Source organism: Suricata suricatta, chromosome 6 (genome assembly GCF_006229205.1).
Source record: "Suricata suricatta isolate VVHF042 chromosome 6, meerkat_22Aug2017_6uvM2_HiC, whole genome shotgun sequence".
NCBI lineage: Eukaryota > Metazoa > Chordata > Mammalia > Carnivora > Herpestidae > Suricata > Suricata suricatta.
In genome coordinates this window covers 105,249,709-105,271,311 of record NC_043705.1, presented here as the reverse complement: position 1 = coordinate 105,271,311, position 21,603 = coordinate 105,249,709, and the positions used below count along the sequence as shown (strand labels likewise).

At 37.9% G+C, this 21,603-nt stretch overlaps 1 pseudogene; it reads right to left on the bottom strand.

The window, feature by feature from the left end:
- The window catches only part of LOC115293514, a 21,186-nt pseudogene extending 2,553 nt beyond the window's left edge, over nt 1–18,633 (bottom strand).
- Nucleotides 18,634–21,603: the final 2,970 nt, after the last annotated feature.

Genomic DNA, 21,603 nt, shown 5'->3' with positions numbered 1-21,603 from the left:
GCACAAGCTCTAGGGCTAGGCTGCCCGGGTCCAACTCCCAGCTCTGGCACCAGCTAAGTTATTTGGCACAGGCTTTAGGACATGCTATTTACCCTTGCTGGGCCCCCATTTCCTTATTTATAAAGTGAGGAGAGAATACCTCACTCAGAGGGTCATGGAAAAATTAAATGACAATATTTTTCAAGGATTTAGAAGAATATCCAGCACTTAATAGGTGTTTTGTTATGTATATGTTGAATAAACAAGGTTCTGCATAGTACTAGGGCCTACGAAATGAAAATAAGGTTAGTGATTGAACACAGGCTTGCGGTGTGCCCAGCTCAGTGCCTGTTCATTGAGCACTATATACCAGACCCTGGGAAAGGCTCTGCATAAAACTTAAAACTGTAATAGTGTTGACGATAACTTCTATGGATTGAGCCGTAAGTAGGTGCTAACAACTAACTTGAGTACTCTAATTGCATTACTTTATTGAATCTTTCCTAAAATTTATGAGGTATGTATTATTATCCTTATTTTATAGATTAGGGAAACAAGACCAAGAAGGAGTAATTTGCTCAAGGTCACAGAAACCGTAAATGGCAAAACTGGGATTTAAACTCCAGAGCCTGATCATTTTAACCACTCCTCTGAATACCTAAGAGGCATAGGAGAATGTTATAAAATCTTATTTTAGAGCCAAGATGGATTTACTTGATAATGTAGTTCGGCTCTCCCAACGTGTGGGCGAAGAAACTGAGTCCCCTAGATACTACAGGATTTAAGACCATTTGGTGGAGGATTGACAGTATAGGATTTTACATTTTCCATTCCCAGTCCATTTCTGATCAAATGAGGTTTTGAAAGTACACAGCCGAAGACTCAATTCCAGTACATTATTATTTTTATTTTTATTCAAAGAGACGGTGTTCTACAACCCCTCATTCTGCAGGGGTACAAGTAAGAATACTGGGTTTTCTCTTTGTTAGATGGCTATCTAACAGCAATTTGATATACTTCTTTCTGTTTCGGATGTAGATTAAAATATCCCTAGCGACCATTCACTGTTCTGGTCTCCCTGGGCACAATACACCAGTCTTGGTTTAGAGCTCTCTTGTTTGTGTGATCATCTGTTTTGTCATTGTCTCCCCAGTTACAAGATGTGCTTCCAAAGGCAGAACCAAGGGAAGGTTCAGGGAATGTCCTCTTTCCACAATTTCTTTCAACTCCACCAAATTTTGCCCTTTAACAAATTAGTCCATCTAGGAGTGATTTTGTGGTGCACTCAAAATCAAAGTTAGGTCACTTCACTTTTCCCAAATCCCCATTCATCCTATCATCCTAATTGGCTCTAATTTCTAATGTATGACATTCTGTAGCTGCCATGGATAGCCCCCAAGGCCTGTGAAGACCGGGTGTTCTGGTTCCTGTCTGTGCTTTACCTAAGTGCCTGCTGTGGAGGAGACTCTCAATTCACTCCACAAGAAGCAGTCCTTTGCTACATGAAAGGAGGAGAATATCGAGCTAAGGCTGTTGGTCTTGGTTTTGCTTGTCTGGTTTTTACTGGCATTTCTTTCTTGCCCCTGGGTTTGCGTAAACTCTCTCTGTTGTTTAGGGCTTTGTTAAAGAGCAGGAACAAAGGGTAAGGAGGAAACCTACCTGGGGGAGGGGATAGCAGTTGATTCGAATGTGGGTTAGGTAGTGGGCACAGTTTCCCAAGAGGTGTTCCTTGGGTCACTGGTTTAGTTCTGCTAAGAACTGAGTGATAAGGTTTAAGAAGTAATTTCTTGGGGTCAAGGAGCTCATTAACATAGTAAAGGCACCAAGAATTTCAGTAGAATAAAAGAGAACAAATTAAATATGTTTGAACTGTGTTTTCCAAACTTCCTCAAAGTGTGGAATACCAACTATCTGACATCTTACAGGAATACTGCTCTAAGAAACACTGTGGAAAATGCTAGTTTCATTGAAAAAGCATAGGTTTGCATATGTGGAAAAACTGCTTAGCTGCAGTCAGCTTGAAATAAGACCCAGGGACCACAGGTTTCCAAACTTCCTACAAGTAGACGATACTAGGTAAGGAGCTCACACTGGATATCAGTCAGTCAATCACCAGCGCTACTGGGCTCAGGTAAGGAATCCATATGTGCCATTTCATAGTCTATTACAAATCTGACACTTTGAGTGGTATTAGCTGTGGTGATTGTAGGTAAGTCACTTAACCGTCTCCATCTTCATTTCGCTTTCTCCCAAATGATTGGGTTGGAAAATAGACTCTGAGTTCTCTAATTCTAAGCTTGGTGATTTTTCAGAGCCTAGAGTGTTGGAACAAAATTGAGTAGTTCTATTTTAAATCTCTGACATAACCCATGAGAACCATAAGGGTTTGACCTGCATAATCATTTCCAACTAGCAAAATAGAGATGTTTAAAATTCTTATTCTGTCTTGCTTGAATGAGCCGTGATACTGGTCATTCAAAAATATAATTTTTCCCTTATCGTTGTTGTTCAAAGTCCTTAGATCTTCTGGAGAGACACAGAGGCTGGACCATCAACTTCAGCAAAGCTGGCTAGTATTTAAATTGTGCTTGCAATAATGGTGTATCTGTTTTTCAGACGATGAACAGATTTTGTCATAGACTTTTCTGGCACAATTGTGATGTGAGGTACAGAATGAGGATGACTGTAAGATTGAGGATTTTAAAGGAGCATGGTATTCCAGAAAGAGTGTTTGTTTTTGAGTCATGAACACCCAAATTTAAATTCTTTCTCCATTGTATACTATCTCTATGATCTTGCACACTTTCATTCATTTTCTTATCTACATGCCTAAAGTACCTATTGGTTTAGTAGTACTTTTTAAAGGAAAGATATGAGTGAGAAAAAATATAAAATTAGAAAGGAAGAAGTGTTGAAGGAGAGTAATGTGAGGATCACAGAATGACAGCTCCCCGTATATTGGTTTCAATGCAAAAATCAAGCCCACTAACATTGCTCAGATAATTCAGTAGAAGACGAACAGAGCCAGATGTTTGAGTTTGGAACCTGTATTTATAGGCCAAGGACAGAGTCAAGCACCGGAATAAGGAGAATGTCAGCTTTATGGGACACAAAATGGCAACATGAACAAGTTCTATCCTAGCAAGGGATCAAGACAGACCAGATTGGGGAGCTTGTTAGAAAAGCACTAGTTGGCTGGAAGTTGGAATACTGCTCAACAGGGTGGGTGACAAGGCTGAAGGTATCAGGTGAGTTAGTGAGAATTTACCAAAGTTCTCCCTACATGGTGGAATTGAGGTCACTTAATCCTAAGCAAAACAGATAGACCTTTAGGAGCCTGCGATTAACAAAAGATCTCTCAATGTTATACAGGGATCTCTCCAGAGTAGCAAGTTATAATTTATATAGCACTTTGCAATATGAAAGCACTTTTGCATACATTCCATAGCTAATAGGTCTGCCCACAGTACAGATGGAGAACCTGAAGCTCAGAGAGACCAAATGATTAGTACAGAGATGCACAAGGAAGAAGGAAGATTGGTATAATTGGTATAATTTAAAAAAAAAATTCCTGTAGTTTAGCTTTCCCCAGAATAAAACAGCATCTTTCTCTAAAAGTGAAAGTTGCCAATTTACATCCATCCTGTTCACTTGTACTAATTGGAAGGGAATTGTGGGAGATCAGTTTCCCTGCAAAGCTCGATAGAGGTCTAGCTGTTGATGCGGCTGACACAGCTTAAGGGTTATTTCCCAAAATAAGCCAATTTGTTGCTATTTAGCTCTATAATAATGGCCAAGTGCCAATGCAGTTATATATTTGAGAGTATTTACACAAAGTTGTATAGGTTGAAAAATAGAAGTGAGGGCCTTTATTAGTTGTGAATGGTTTAGGTCAAAGAGTACACTGCACTCAAGCTGCCGCTTTCGCTTTCCGTGACTGTGATAGACATCCGTAATTGATCATGATTTCCTTTCCCATTGGCTCCATATGAGACTTCACAGTTCTTATCAGTTTGGTGTTCCTGTCAGGGACAGCTAATTGTTCAGAATTGGCTCATTTGCCATTCCTACTTTAGGCACAGACCTGCCCAACAGTCTGCCTTAGCTTTTCAGTCCAAAGCCGTGTGTAAAAACCTGTTGTCTTTTGTAGGTGATATACAAAAAATCATTTTCATTCCCTTTATACGGCTGAGACCTATTAACAAGATAGCCTGCATTATTACAATCAGTGTAAAATTAGGTAAACATTCCGAAGAATAAAATTTGTACAGGAGCTGACAACTGGTACTTTGTTCTACATCTTTAAGGATATTGTCAGTTCTGCTTGGTAAGAAGATAAAGTTGCCCTCCAGTAGTCATTGGTGAATTTCCCTCTTTAAAAACATGATTGTTGTGCACTTACCTCCTGCAATTCTAAAATTTAATTTTATTCCAGGGACCCAGAGAAGTCAGTCATTTCCTCTAGGAAGAAAATCTCTCCAATGCATTGTTAATTGTTACTAGAAACCAGTTATTTGATTCATAGAGTGTAGGATCTTGCTTTAAATTGGAGCATCACTTCTGTTACCATAATTGAGCTCATGGCACTCAATGTAACAAAGCAACATAAGAGTGTAGTGCTGTTTTAGAGCTAGGAGTGTACCAATTCCTCGGGGAGTTTTCTCAAAGTATATTTTGCTTATATTTTTTCTTCTATTTCTCCTCTTACCTCTCACGCCTCCCTCATCCCCCCCCACCCCGGTTTCCATTTATTCTAGTTACTGTGAAGGTAGGGGAGAGTAAATGTATCTATTTGAGAAGTTCCGCTCAGTGATTCTGATACCTAAATCTCCCCTCCTTCCCCACTGAAATTAGAATTTGTGATATAATGAAAAGATCACTTAAATTATAAATTGAAAGGCATTTTTTGATTTACCTAAGTAAACTTGGTTATTACTCTGATCTTATTTGGTTGAAAATGACAGAAGCCCAAGTCAAATTGGCCTTGGCAAGCAAAAAAAAAAAAAAGAGAAGTTTTTAGCTCAGGTGCTTAAAATATTCAGGGTTGATTCCTGCTGTCTTCAGGTAGAGCTGGATCAAGAAATCAAGCAATATCATAAGGGACCTATGTCTTACATATAAAGACACATATCTTTAGCTCTTCTTTCCTCTGTATTGGTGTTCTTAGATCCTATGTGGTGACCCTCAGTCACTTGGGGATTACCTCAAGTAATTACTTGAATTGTGAAAATTCAACAAACCTCCAAAAAAGGAGGAGATTTCTTTCCTCAGCAAATCCTCCAAAGGCCTTAGCCCCACTCTTTGGCTTGACTTGTCTCTTGTGATCATTTCTGAACCAATCACTATAGCCAGTGTGGATGGAACAGCCTAATTAGCTTATTTTTCCAGCAGAGAAGTCTCTCCCTTATACAGTAAAACCTTGGCTTGTGAGTAACTTGTTTTGTTGAGTGTTCCACAAGTTGAGCAAACATTTCAATAAATTTTAACTTGATAAACAAGTGACGTCTTGCAATACAAATAGTACGTGACCCCAAATGTCACGTGATCAGAACTGATCTCTCGCTGCTGAATTGTGGCTGATTATCTCCCGTGGTTGGATGCGGTCTCAGGCCCTGGCTTTGGCAGAAATCAGTGATTTTTATGAAGGTTGGAAGGTGCCTGCAACTTGCCCTAGTGTATTTTTTGTCATCTATGGACAGTCCTCTGCTTTTCCATACAAGAGTAAGCTTAGGAATGCTTTGCTTCATTCTAGGTCAGGATGCTTGCAGATAGAGACCCTTCCCTCTGCTGCCTTATTGCCAGTTACATTAAGTACAGTGTATGACAGGAGTTTATTAATGCTGCACTGTAGCCAACATCCATGTGAGCGTATACAATGGCCCCATGCAGGAAAAAGTTGTATTGAGCCAATACATAGCAGTGATTCCATTAGTGATAGTGAAAGTCATCTACACAATAACCTTCCTCTGTCTTGTTTCCCTCACACCAGCCACTAAGGTTTTCAAGGGTAAGTGCAGGTTAATTCATTTGTCTTTATCTTTTGTATTTTATTTATTGTTTTGTATTATATTTCAGTATTGTAATCATTTCTATATGAATATTTTTGGGTTGTGGAACAAATCACCCAAGTTTCCATTATTTCTTACAGGGAAATTTGCTTTGATATATAATATAAGTGCTTTGTTTTACAAGTATGTTTCTGGACCGAATTATGCTCCCACACCAAGGTTTATTGTACTTGTGTTTATAGTTGTTGTGGTTGTCTGTGGCTGACATTTATTTTTATGCTGTTCTAGATATTAAGTATTCCATATATTTCTCCTGTTCTTACATTATAGGCTCATTATTAGATTGGAGCACAGGTGTGATTTCTCCTGAACGCCCCCCCCCCCATAATCTGGAATTAGTAAAGCGATGGGTTCCCCAAGAAGAAAAGGAAATGAATAATCATTTTCTAGGAAATGACATCACTGCTTTTGGTCACAGTTTCCTATATGCAAAATAGGAAATATAAATCAGTCAATCTTATGAGTTGCCTAAATTTTTAAATTTTCTATGAAAAAAAACCATGCTTCATATCCTTTTCTAGTACCTATTAAATATTTTATATAAGTATATATGTATGCATATACACATGTCCATGTGTGTATATATTGCTCATACAAGGTCAATGAGACACAGAGAAGTCACCAGAGTCCCACTAACAAATATGACCAAGCCAGTTCTTTTTTATTAATTTTTTAAATGTTTTTATTTATTTTTGAGAGATAGAGACAGACAGACACACAGCGTGAGCAGGGGAGGGTCAGAGAGAGAAGGAGTCACAGGATCTGAATACAGGCTCTAAGCTCTGAGCTAACTGTCAGCACAGAGCCAGATGTGGGCCTCGAACCCACGAACCATGAGATCATGACCTGAGCTGAAGTCGGACGCTTAACTGACTGAGCCACTCAGGCGCCCCTGGCTGAGCCAGTTCTATATTTCCTAGTGGACTAGTTTTTAAACTGGGATATGCTAAAATATTCATGTGTGTCTTACACTTTGCATATTAACACTTTAAAAGGATTTTATATGGTATGAGAATCTCTTTAGAAATAAGGAGCTGTAACTCAGATGTATGTGTCTCAAATGCTGTAATTTTAGATATTATTACTAGAAGTAAGCAGGTGGATCATAACATTGAAAAGAATGAACATTGGAGCAAAGGCTAGGTCTGTGCTGCCATTTGGGGCGGGGGGAGGATAATTAGTTCAAAAAGCCTCTATCTGCTTTGACTGCTTTCTGTCTTGCGACCCTCCTGCTTTTGTGGGCATCATTTCATGAACAGCTTCTTCACCCCATACTGAAAAAGATCTTCATTCTAACCTACTAAACAATAAAAATGTGGCACTTTTCCAGAAAACGGCCTCTCCTACTTCACTAGCTATTACCCTTAAGATAATATGATAATATGAATAAAACTTAGAGTTTTTGGTAACTTTTAAATCCTACTATATTAAGCCCTATGTATTTCCAATCAAGTTTCCTTGTTTTTATCTTCAGTTCTTGAGACTGAAAGATTTTCCCCCTATCTTGCAAAGGTTTTGCACAGATCTTGTTAGCTAAGAATTTGAGATCCAAACCACGAGCCTAACACAAGACACTCTGTCTCATTCATGTGAAAATCACTTCTCGAATGCTTGTTCTGTGTACGGCTGGGTGATACATAAAGACAAATTGCTGTCTTATAGAGATAAGATCCAGGCATAAATCATTACAGTACAAGATAGGTGGGAATAAGTGCTGCGGGTGAGCAATGGATGGGTTGCAGAGGAAGGTAAGAATATAAAGAAATTCCTGTGGTCCAGATGGACTAAGGGGTGCTGTGCTTGGACATCTTCTAGCTACAAGAAAATGACTTACTTCAAATGTGCTCAGGCTAAAGTCAAAATCATGTTCATGTTTAATTCTGGGAAAAAGGAAAGGTTTCACAAAGAAGAAGTTTAAGCTGATCCCTGGAGAGGAAACTAAGATTCAGAATTATGACCACTGCAAGAAATCTTGCTGAAGATTCATATCTCCTAGAGGAGGAACACTTTAACCCATTCATAGCCATTAGATCCTTAGCTTCAGGGTGACAGCTAGTTGTCAGAATTAAAAGTAACCACCCTGATATTGATGCTGATTGAAAGAGGAAATGCTAAGCACGGCTGCTGCCTGAGGAGTAAAGAAAAGGCCATGGGAGCTGACGAGCACATCCTGCGTCAAATACTTACTAAGAACGAGGAGAGACCTATAGATTTAAAAGAGAGATCTGTAGATTTAAAAAGATTTAAAAAAATACATAACTGGGAAGGCAATATTTACGGCAGTGATACAAGTGAAATATTTGGGAAATGGATGTGCCCTTTTCTGGAAATGAAACAGTCATTCTATAGACAAAAATAAGAATGTGCAAAGGAACATAGCATTCTATGTTTTTGCATCCTAAATAAGCTGTGTTCTGGGTGTTGAGAATACAGCGGTGAACAAGAGGAAGTTTCTGTTCTCAGGGAACCTGTGTGTGTGTGTGTGTGTGTGTGTGTGTGTGTGTGTGTGTGTGTGTGTGTGTGGTGGGGGTGGGATGTTAAGGGAACAACTGACAATTACATATGTAGTGTGTTTTATGGCAATCTCTGTCTCAGAAGGCTACAGTTTGAATCCTTTCCAAATAATCTGACCCAACTATCCATTCTAGTTCTTAGTTTTCATTTAAGATTTTCCTTACCTATAGTCATTCACTAATATTTTTATTATTTAATTCATTCATTTATACATTGATTCAACAAATATTTGAGCACCTCTGATAGTTCAGGCATTGTGATGGGCTCTAGAATACAACAGGGAACAAGATGGATAGTGAGCCCTGCTTTAAAGGAACTTATTTTCGAGAATGATGTTATCTAATAGAACTTTCTACAGTGATGGATTTGATACATATTTTTGTTGTCCAATATGGTACCCACTAGCTACTATGAAATGAAAGTGTAGCTAGTGTGACTAAGAAACTGAATTTGTAATTTAATGTTTAGTTGATCCTTGAACAACACACGTTTGAACTATGCCAGTCCACTTATATGTGGATTTTTTATAGTACAGCCCTGTATATGTATTTTCTCTTCCATATGATTTTCTTAATATTTCATTCCTCTAGCTTTATTGTAAGAATATAGTATATAGTACATATAACATACAAAGTTCGTTTTAACTATTTATGTTTTCAGTAAGGCTTCCAGTCAACAACAAACAATTAAGTTTGGGGGAGTCAAATGTAATAAGCAGAGTTTTGAATGGAGGGGGTAGGAGCCCTAACCTCCTAGTTGTTCAAGGGCCAACTGTAATTTTAATCTAAATATAAATAGCCACATGCAGCTAAGGTCTACTGAGTTGCTGAGCATAGTTAGATTGTCTGTCACTCAAGAAAGAGTGATTGGCAATAAACTGGTAACACTTGAAAGAATAATTACGGATGACCTTAGGTGCTATAAAATAAGAAAAATGACTTCCTAAGTTAGAGAAAAATGAGAAGGAATGTATTTTAAGGGTTGATATGGCAAAACATGTTACCACATTAACTTGAGATCTGAAGATTGAGAAAGAGTCAGTTAGAGCAAGACTCTGGGGGAACAGAGGGAAGAATCCATCCATAGGGAAATGGCTTAGCATGTTTGAGTGACTGAAAAAGTAACTGGAGACTGCAAGAAGCGGGGTCTAAAAGAAGTTGGAAGGGAGGCCCGAGCCCCGTCATGTAAAAACCAGGTAGATTCCACGCTATCTCCGGAGGAGCCCCTGGGTCTATTTTCCAGCACTGCAGTCCCTTCCTAATGGATTATTTCCCATAAAGCCCACATGCAGGAGCACCTCACGGGGTCTACTGATCACATTCGATCATCTGCCTACTCTGTATGTGATTAACTATGAAAATAACATCGTCTACCACAAAACAAAAATTTGCATTAGACAAGGTCCATGCTTGCAATAAATAAAACAGACTAAATTCTATTTTAAAGTGGTGTTTTTAGGCGTTTTAGTACCTCAATTGGTTGAATGTCTAACTTCAGCTCAGGTCATGATCTGATGGTATGGGTTCGAGCCATTGGTCAGGCTCCACGCTGACGGTGTGGACCCTGCTTGGGATTCTCTCTCTCCCTGTCTCTTGGCCCCTCCCCCACTCTTTTTCTCTCAAAATGAAATAAACTGGAAAAAATGTTTTTAGTAGAAGTAATCAATTATAAATGACTAAAAGTAAGAGAACTATTCTTTTCATTTTTTTTTTAACATCATTAGAAGGAAAGTAGCTTATGAGGTCTAAGAACACTTATTTCCTAAAAGCTTTTGAGAGAAAACACAGAGAAATTAAAGCAGAGAATAGAACATTGACTTATAATAGCTTAATAGTAGTATATGCAATATATAGCTTATACAGCTATAACTTTATTTTTATAGCAAAATAGCTTTATTTTTAAAGCTGTCAATCCTTGAGTTGGAGTTTCTTCTCTAAATGCATAGATATTCAGACTATAGAAATTAGCAGTCTATGCATGGAGATAGTCATTATGCAGATGAAATGCCTATGGTAGGGGCTTGTTGACAAATAGCTATTTTTCAACTGTCACTTTCGTGGGCTTCACTGATGTTAAAAATTGTCAAGAACTTGGGATTTTAGAATTCTTCCGGTGAAATGCTTATATTCTCTGTAGAATCATGGTATAATTGTTTGGGTTCTAGAGCCAAGAAAATCACCTTTAGCTGATAAAAAAATGTAAAATGTCATTATGTACTTTGTTTTCTAGAAATAGAACTTTTAGCAAAAGAACAGTATGTATTCCAGATGTGCTAATTATTAATCTCTAGTGATTAATTTTGACTTGAATCACTGTTTAAACCTCTCATCCTGTCTAGACCAACACCAAACATGTACATGTGTTCTGTATGGGCAGGTTGTTTTTCTTAAATGAATGTGATACTAAATTGAGCATATAAATAAAAGCATGTATTTTGAGTTAATCATCATACCAGAAATTCTAGGCTGTAGACTTGCAAAAATTCTTTCACAAGCATTTTGTCATTTCATACTTGAACAGCCTCATTAGAAAGGAAGGTATGGCATGAGGCATAATCAGCCTTTTCCTTTAGGGACCCTAAATTTGCCCTGTGTCATGTTCTGGGAGATTGAATAAAATGTGGACATAATTTGAAGTCAGAACTCAGGCCATTTGCCCTTCTTTTTCCTTTTCTCCCACTTCCTCCTTTCTCCTTCCCCTCCCCTTCTTCATCATCCCTTCTCCCTCCTCCCTTATGGAGGGAAGGAAGAGTCCAGCATCTCCTCTATGTCTTTAATATTTAATGTTATATGCTGCCAAAAACACAAACTAGGCATTAACAGTACTTTGGATTCAGAGAAAGAAAAGTCTGTATCCATTAGGAATCTTTGTATTATAAGTAACCAAAATGTAGTGGTCTAAACATCAAAGGAATGTATTGGCTCCTATAAAAAGTCCAGAGACAGGGCTGGCTTTAGGACTTAAATAATGAAGGAATGACCCATCATTCATCTCCTTGTTCTCTGTTTTGCCTCCATTGTCAGATAATACCTCTTTTCACTTAGTTACTCATCTCATATTTTCAGACGAGCATTCCATATTTTAAAGATTAAGTAGCACACAGCAGAAAGAACACAAGTGTGGCAGTCAGGAAATCTGGATTCTAGTCTCAATTCTGCCACAGACTATGTGAACTTCCTCTGTCAGAGTGGTCAGAGAAATGCAAGCTAGCTCCTAGAGCTACGTCTTTACAGATTGAATCAAGAAAGAGAATGGTGTGTGTGTAAGGGGATGTGGGGATGGGGTTTCTAGGGAGGACAGCTGAGAGAGAGAGAGAGTTCCTTGGCCCCTGCATTTCCAGAAAAGATATTTTCTCTGTCCGGATTCACGTATTTCCCATGCCCCTCCCCAGAACCACTTTTTTGGCTATTGAGCAATGGAGTGCTACCTCATGTCTGAGCTACCTGAACTTCATGGGGTGAGTGGAGGAAAAGACAACTTGAAACAGAGGATTGTTTATTGCTAGATTTACAGTGAACCTGTTCTGGGTGGTCCTCTACCCAAGCATTACTTCAATATGACCTTCTAAAAATCAAACTTCTAATCTTGACTTTTTTAATATAAAGACCCAATCTCCTTGCCTAAGTGTTCATGGAACCAGAATTCATCTCTCTGCTTTGTTCTCATAAGGACCCCCCAGTCACAAGACACCCAGAGGGGAAGCAGGCTGTTCCAGATGGCTTTGATCCATGCCGGTACCCTTCATTATGTAAACTTTCCTTCTGACAGATCACGCGGAACATGTCACATCTTGAAAGAGGAGTTTCCATTAACTACTTTACTGCTGCCAAATGGAATTAGTGTATTATGTGGCGCCCTGCCAGACCGGGTGTGGGGGGGGGGGAGAGAGAGAGAGAGAGAGAGGTTTCCTCTGCAGCACCAGCCTGACTCCCACCATCAAGCTGAAGCCTCCTGTTTTTCAAAGGTCAGTGGATTTCCTACCTTATGTGGGATAAACCCTCTTAACTCCTTTAGCAAGGGCAGGTTACACAGCCAATGGCAAAAAATGAGAATAGAATCCAAATTTTCTAACTGGCAGTGTTGTGCTCTATTGTATACCACTTAACCTTTAAAATCTGAAGTGTTCTTAAAATGTGAATTGAGTAAAGGATATGCATTTGTTTTGGGATAAAACTTGACCACCATCTTCCTTCTCACCTCTCTACCATATATGGTCAATCAGTACATTCTACTTATTTTATTGTTTAATTATTTCAAAATATTTTTAGGTTTTTTGTTTTTGTTTTTGTTTTGATCTCCACTGTCTAGGCCACAGGTTTGTATTTATCATCCAGAACAGGTACTCAATACATGTTTGTTGAAAAAATTAACTCAATATTGCCAGCTTTATACTTTCATCAACTTCTCTAATAATGTTGTGTTTATAAAACCCTTCACACCAAACTATAGACTCACTGTTAGTCCAGCTAAGGATGCAATAGCTGTTCTTTTATTACTTGTTTTTAGAATTGACAATCTATGGCTCTAAAAACATATCTGGGAAAGGTCTCCACTACGTAGCAAATCCTCGTAAGATTCTTCATTTGCCACCCTACTATCCACTCTTTCTCCCCTTTATATTCTTAGTTTCTAACAAAAACTTTTATTGATTCCATTAACCATCTCATGTTCCCATCTAGCCTTATACCATGTTTGGCCCTGCCTTTGCATTTTTCCTGAGACACATTTAAGAACAGATTTTTCTCTGCTTTCTGACAGTTCTCTAGCAACACTAACTTTATGGAATATGGCCATAACTAGAAATATGAGAAAACTAGTTTTCTGATTATTCTAACTAGATATCATAGTGCATTACTAAGTATGATATACACTTATTTTTTTCTTAATCTCCTTCGCTTTTTTTCACCCACTCTCCCCTCTCCCCCACCTCCCCTCTGGTAACCATCTGTTTGTTCTTATAGTTAAGAAAATGTCTTTTTTGGTTTGTGTCTTTTTACCCCTTTGTTCATTTATGTTGGTTGTTAAATTCCACATGTGAACAAAATCATATGGTATTTGTATTTCTCTGACTTATTTCACTAAAATTTTACCATCTAGCTCCATCCCTGTTGTTGGCAATAGCAAGATTTTATTCTTGTTTATGGCTGAGTAATATTACATTATAAATACATATACATGTGTACATATATGTGTGTATATACATATATACACATTTACCACATCTTAATTCATTAGCTGACGGACACTTGGGTTTTTTCCGTAGTTTGGCTATTGTATACAATGCTGCAATAAACACAAGGATGCATATATCTTTTTGAATTCATGTTTTAATATTCTTTGTGTAAATACCCAGTAGTGTGATACTTAATGTGGGGTAGTTCTATTTATAGCTTTTTGAGGAAACTGCTTACTGTTTTCTAGAGTGGCTACATCAGTTTGCATTCCCACCAATGGCGCATGAAGATTCCTTTTTCTCCACATTCTCATTCTTACCAACACTTGTTTCTTGAGTTTTTGGTTTTAGCCATTCTGACAGGCATGAGGTGATATCTTATTGTAGTTTTGAGTTACATTTTCCGGATGATGTCTGATGTTGAGCATCTTTTCATGTGTGTGTTGGAAATCTGTAGGTCTTTGCAGAAATGTCTGTTTATATCTTCTCCCCATTTTTAAATTGTTCTTTTGGTGTTGAGTTGTAGAAGTTCTTTGTATATTTTGGATATCTACCCCTTATTGGATATGATATTTTCAAAAATCTTCTCCCATTCAGTACATTTTCTTTTAGTTTTGTGGATTGTTTCCTTGCTTGTGCAGAAGCTTTGTATTTTGATATAGTCCCAACAGTTTATTTTTGTTTTTGTTTCTCTTGCTTCAGGAGAACTATCTAGAAAGATATTCTTAAATCAGTGTCAGAGAAATTACTGCCTGTTCTTTTTTTGAGGATTTTTATAATTTAAGGTCTCACATTTAGGTTTTTGATTCATTTTTAGTTATTTTTGTGTATGGTGTAAGAAAGTGGTCCAGTTTCATTCTTTTCCATGTAGCTGTCCAGTTTTCCCAACACTATTTGTTTAAGAGCCTGTCTTTTTCCCATCGCATAATCTTGCCTCCTATGTTTAAGATTAATTGACTATATAATTGTGGTTTCTTTTCTGGGCTTTCTGTTCTCTTGATCTGTGTGTCTGTTTCTGTGCCAGTACTATGCAGTTTTGATCACTTCAGCTTCATATTAAAACTTGAATGTAGAATTGTGGTGCTCCATTTTGTTTATCTTTTTTTAAACATTGCTTTGGTAATTCAGGGTCTTCTGTGGTTCCATACAAATTTGAGAATTGTTTGTTACAGTTCTGTGAAAAATGCTATTGGTGTTTGGTAGGGATTGCACTAAATCTGCAAATTGCTTTTGGTAATACAGACATTTAAACAATATTTGCTTTTCCATCAATGAGCATGGAATTTCTCTCCATTTCTTGGTTTCATCTTGAAGTTCTTTCTTCAGTGTTTTCAGAATTCACGTCTTTCATCTCTTTGGTTAAGCTTATTCCTAGGTATTTTATTTTTGGTGCAGATGCATATGGGATTGTTTTCTTAATTTCTCCTTCTGCTGCTTCATTATTAGTGTATAGAAATGCAGTGGATTTCTGTCATTGATTTTGTATCCTGCAACTTCACTGAATTTATCAGTTCTAGCAGGTTTTGGTGGAATCTTTAGAGTTTTCTGCATATAGTAAGTATATCATGCCATTGCAAATAGTGAAAGTTTTACTTCTTCCTTACTTCTTCCTTACCAATTTGGATGCCTTTTATTTCTTTATGTTATCTAATTGCTGTGGCTAGGACTTGGAGTACTATATTGAATAAAAGTGGTGAGAGTGGGCATCCTTGAGGAAAATCTCAGTTTTTTCCCTTTGAGTATGATGTTGGTTGTGGGATTTTCATATAAAACCTTTATTATATTGAGATATGTTCCCTCTAAACTGTTTTGTTGAGAGTTTCTATCATGAATGGGTATTGTACTTTGTCTAACGCTTCTTCTGTTCTACTGAAGTGATCATATGGTTTTTATTCTCTCTTATTGATGCGATATATCATGTTGATTGATTTGCAAATATTGGACTATCCTGGCATCCCAGGAATAAATTCCACTTATCATGAGGAATGACTAAATGACTTTTAAAATGTATATTAAATTCAGTTTGCTAATATTTTGAGGATTTTTTGCATCTATATTTACCAGAGATATTGGCCTATAGTTCTTTTTCTCTCTCTTTGTCTTTCTCTTTTTGTGGTGCCTTTATCTGGTGTTGATAGTAGGGTAATGCTGGCCTCATAAAATCAATTTGGACATTTTCCATACTTTACTAATTTTTTTTGAAAAGTTTAAGAAAAATAGGCATCAACTTGCCTTCAATGTTTGGTAGAATTCCTTCTGTGAAGCCATCTGGTCCTGGATTTCTGATTACTGATTCAGTATCATTACTAGTAATCAATCTGTTCAAATTTTCTATTTCTTAATGCTTCAATTATGTTTCTAGAAATTTATCTCATTTCTTCTAGATTGTCCAATGTTTTTGGTATACAACTTTTCATAATCTCTTATAATCATTTGTATTTGTGTGATGTCAGTTGTTATTTCTTCTCTTTCATTTGTAATTTTGTTGGAGTCCTCTGTTTTTTTGATTTTTTTTTTAATAATGAGTCTAGCTAGAAGTTTATCAATTTTCTTATTTTTCTTTTTTTTAGAGAACAACCTTCTGGTTTTATTTTTCTGTTCTATTGTTTTTTAGTTTTTATGTCCTTTATTTCTGCTCTAATCTTTATTATTTCCTTCCTTCTGTTTGTTTTAGGTTTATTCTTTTTCTAGCTCCTGTAGGCATAAGGTTGAGTTGTTTGAGATTTTTGTCTCTTGATATAGGACTGTATAAACTTCCCTCTTACAACCACTTTTGCTGCATCCCTAAGGTTTTGAATCATTGTGTTTTCATTTTCATTTCTATGTCATTTTTGATTCATTCTTTGACACCTTGGTTTACCTATTCATTATTTAGTAGGCATGTTATTTAACCTTCATGTATTTGTGCTCTTTCCAGATGTTTTTCCCCTGTGGTTGACTTCTACTTTCATAGTGTTGTGGTCAGAAAAGATGCACGGGTGCTCACCTGGCAGGGGAGACACCATTATCAGAAAGGATGCATGGTGTGACTGAGTTTTTTTAATTTGTTGAAACTTGCTTTGTGGCCTAATTAGTGATGTGTTCTGGAAAATGTTCTGTGTGCACCTGGAAAGAGTGTGGATTCTGTTGTTTTTGGGTGGAATGTTCTGAATGTATCTGTTAAATCCACTTGGTCAAGTGTGTTGTTCAAAGCCATTGCTTCTTTGTTGATTTTCACTTTGGATAATCTGTCCATTGATGTAAGTGGGAGGTTAAAGTCTCCTACCATTAGTGTATTACTATCAATTAATTCCTTTTTGCTTACTATTAACTGTTTTATCTTGTTGGGTGTTTCCATGTTGGGTGCATAAATATTTATATTTGTTTTCTTATTAGATTTTTCCCTTGATTATTATCTAGTGTCCTTCTTTGTCTCTTGTCACAGTCTTTGTTCTAAAGTCTATATATTGATATAAGTATTGCCACTCCAACTTTCTTTTGACATTCATTTGAATGATAAATGTTTCTCTGTACCCTCACTTTTAATCTGTATGTGTCTTTAGGTCTGAAACGAGTCTTTTTTAGACAGCACATAGATGGGTCTTTTTTTTTTTTTTAAATCCATCTGTCCCCTATGTATTTTGATTGGAGCTTTTAATCCACTTACATTCAAAGTAAGTGTTGATATATATGTATTTATTGCCATTTTGCTACTTGTTTTGTGGTGGTTTTCGTAATTCTTCTCTGATCCTTTCTTCTCTGGCTCTCTCATAATTTGCTGGCTTTCATTGGTGGTATACTTGGATTCATTTTCCTTTATTCATTGTATATTAATGGTTTTTGATTTGTGTTTTTATCATTAGGTTTGTATATAATCTCTGTAAATGGCTGTCTATATTAAGTTGATGGCCATTTAAGTTTGAACTCCTTATTTACTTCTCTCTCCCCCACATTTTAGGTATATGGTATCATATATTATGTCCTTTTATTTTGTGAGTCCCCTGACCGATTTGTATAGATACACTGCTTTTGTCTTTTCTATTTTTCTTATTTTACTTTTTTTTCTGCTCAAATATTCCCTGTTAACATTTCTTGTAGGGCTGTTTTAGTGGTCATAAAATCTTTTAGCTTTTGTTTTTCTGAAAAAATCTTTATCTCTCCTTTATTCTGAATGATAGCCTTACTGGATAGAGTATTCTTGGCTACAGGTTTGTTGTTGTTGTTGTTGTTGTTGTTTTTCTTTCAGCAGTTTGAATATATCATGTTACTCCCTTCTGGCCTGCAAAGTTTCTGCTGAAAAGTCATCTGGCAACCTTACGAGTTTCCCTTGTATTTAACTGCTTTATTTTCTCTTGCTAGTAGGGACATTCATTGTTGGCAAGGTCTGTGCTGGTCTTCTGGGGGAGGGGATTTGCAGTGCTGAGACTGGGGCCAATAAGACCGAGAAGCTGGTCCACTGAAGCCCAAGGGAGAAGGCAGGGTGCAGTGTAAGCCAGTTAGGTAGTGATTGTTGGTGCTGTGCTGGTTCCCACAGGTGGCTGTGCTGGGAGCGGGGGATGTTTGTTTCCAGGAGTCTCCGTGTGAACCTGCACCTCCAGTACACACTCTGAAATTAGTAAACTACTCTCCCTCCTGTGTGCCTCTTTTTTTCAAACTGCTGGTTCTACACTGTAGCTCCACAGGCTTTTTGTTGTCCTGTCTCTTTAAGGTTAGGAGCTCAGCTTCCTATTGCCCTCAGGGCTCTCCCAGAAGCCAGACTGCTAAATTTTAAACTTCCAGGCTTTAAGTCCCACTGGTTATAAGAACTCAGGAAAATCAGCCCCTCTCACTTTCACAGCCAAATATTACATCTTCCTCATGCAGACTTCCTGGTGTGATAGTCTGTTTCTTTTCCTTATCCATGCCCAGGGGTCCCTCCATGCCTCTCTGGCCACCACCCTGGGGAAGGCTAGTATCCAGTTAATTCTCTACCACATCTCTGCCTTTCCTACTCTCTTTGATGTGGCCTCTTCTCTGCCATTAGTTGTGGAGTTTATTCTGCCAGTCTTGGGATTGTTTTCTAGATTACTTACACTTATGTGAGAGTTATCTAATTGTATACATGGGATGAGGTGAGCTTAGGGTTCTCTTACTCCACTATCTTTAAGTATGATATATTTAATTTATAGGGGGACCTAAATGCTTATTCAGAGCTTTTTTATTCCCTTATTTTTCATGAATCTCAGGTTTACTGAGCTCTGTTGGGTGGATCTGCTTCATGTGAGCTGAGGCCATGCAAAAGGCTGCCTTTGGCTAGGATCTGGAATGTGGCTGCAGTGCCCATTGAGACCTCCAGGGTCTCAATCTCCTTGTGGGCTCTCATTATTCCACAGTCTGTTCTCAGTTTCTTTACAACATGGAGGCTGGCTTTCTAGGGTGAAGTCAAGCCTGCTAGGGGCTAGGCCCAGAGGTAGAATAGGATAACCTCTGGAGAATTCTGTTGGTGAAAGCAACTCAAAGAGCTGACCCAGATTCAAATAGATCTGCCTGTTGATGGAAGGAATTGTAGGTAGCCATAGGTGCAGATAAACTACTACTGTTTTCTTAGAACTTAGAAGATAAAGAAGTACAGTTCAGAATGTGGAGTTAAAGGCAGAGATTTTTCTCAATTAGTGTATATGTTGGTGTGAGCATGTGTGAAGGTGGGTGGTGGTAGTAGAAAACATGTAAACATATAAAAGGTTCAAGATTTCCCAAAGTATAGCATTTTGTGTATTTAATGTGAAAGCAAAAAGACTGTGGGTCCCCAAGAGAATTAATGTGTGTGACACTGCATAGTCATTTATGTACTAGACTCTAAGTAATCAAGAAGGAGGTCATTTAGTTACATGTATGTTCTGTTAAAGCAGATGAGGAAATGTTTAATTTGTTGTAGAGATTTTACAGGGAAAAGGGCTAATTTATGTTTCAGGACTCAAAAAGATAAATTATAATTATGTGAAATTAACTTATGTATAATACTTTTCCATCCACATCAGGGGGAAAAAGAGTCATCTTTGTAATTTTTTAAGTTTATTCTTTTTTTTTTTTTTTACCTATTCAAAACTTTATTTTTTTAAAATAGTTTATTGTCAAATTGGTTTCCATATAACACCCAGTGCTCTTCCCCACAAGTGCCCTCCTCCATCACCACCACCTCTTTTCCCGCTCCTCCTCCCCCTTCAACCCTTGGTTCATTTTCAGTATTCAATAGTCTCTCAAGTTTTGCATCCCTCTCTCTCCCCAACTCTCTTACCCCCTTCTCTTACCCCTGGTCTCCATTAGGTTTCTCCTGTTCTCCTGTTAGACCTACGAGTGCAAACATATGGTATCTGTCCTTTTCCGCCTGACTTATTTCGCTTAGCATGACACCCTCGAGGTGTCATGTGGCCCACTGTGGCCATTTATTTGAGTATGTGCACATTAAGGTATAACTATGCTGATTATATTTCTCATGAGGTGTTTAATTAGAAAATGTAGCCCAAAACAAAACAGTACAGACATATACAAACTGAAAAATGTAAAGCGACAGAAAATAGAGATTAACAGAAAGGTAAACAGTATTTCAAAAATCCAAAAGCTAATACCTTAAAACATGTGGAGAATAAAGGTGACAAACTGATGCCACACTAGGTCTGTGGATAACTATTCAGTGTTTTCTTTTCCCTCCCTTCTGTCTGAGAAGTCTCTCCTTCCAATTGGGATAATTAAAAATCTCTAAACATCACAAAAAGGCTAAAATCATACTAGATTCATACGTGAACAAGGGAGAGGAGGAGATTATTTTCCATAGAAGTGGTCCTAATATACTAACCCCTGAAAATGGCAGCAAGAAAACATTTCGTCGTAGGTAACTTTTAACCATAAGGCTTCACCATACACCACATCTCCTTGATCCACTCATCAGGTGATGGGCATTTAGGCTTTTTCCATGTTTTGGCTATTGTTGACAGTGCTGCTATGAACATTGGGGTACATGTGCTCCTATGCTTCAGCACTTCTGTATCCCTTGGGTAAATCCCTAGCAGTGCTATTGCTGGGTCATAAGGGAGTTCTATGGATAGTTTTCTGAGGAACCTCCACACTGTTTTCCAGAGCGGCTGCACCAGTTTACATTGCCACCAACAGTGTAGGAGGGTGCCCATCTCTCCACACCCTCTCCAACATCTGTAGTTTCCTGATTGGTTCATTTTAGCCACTCTGACTGGTGTGAGGTGGTATCTCAGTGTGGTTTTGATTTGTGTTTCCCTGATGATGAGTGATGTTGAGCATCGTTTCATGTGCCTGTAGGCCATCTGGATGTCCACTTTGGAGAAGTGTCTGTTTGTGTCTTCTGTCCATTTCTTCACTGGGTGTGGAGTTTGGTGAGTTTGGTGAGTTCCTTGTAGATTTTGGATACTAGCCCTTTATCTGATATGTCATTTGCAACTATCTTTTCCCATTCTGTCGGTTGCCTATTAGTTTTCTTGATTGTTCCCTTTGCAGTGCAGAAGCCTTTTATCTTGATGAGGTCCCAAAAGTTCAGTTTTGCTTTCATTTCCCTTGCCTTTGGGGATGTGTCGAGTAGGAAATTGCTGGGGTTGAAGTCAAGGAGGTTGTTTCCTACTTTCTCCTCAAGGGTTTTGATGGTTTCCTGTCTCACATTCAGGTCCTTCAGCCATTTTGAGTTTATTTTTGTGTATGGTGTAAGAAAGTGGTCTAGTTTCATTCTTCTGCATGTTGATGTCCAGTTCTCCCAGCACCACCTGCTAAAGAGACAGTCCTTTTTCCATCGGATACTCTTTCCTGCTTTGTCAAAAATTAATTGGCTGTATATTTGTGGGCCCAGTTCTGGGTTATCTATTCTATTCCATTGGTCTATGTGTCTGTTTT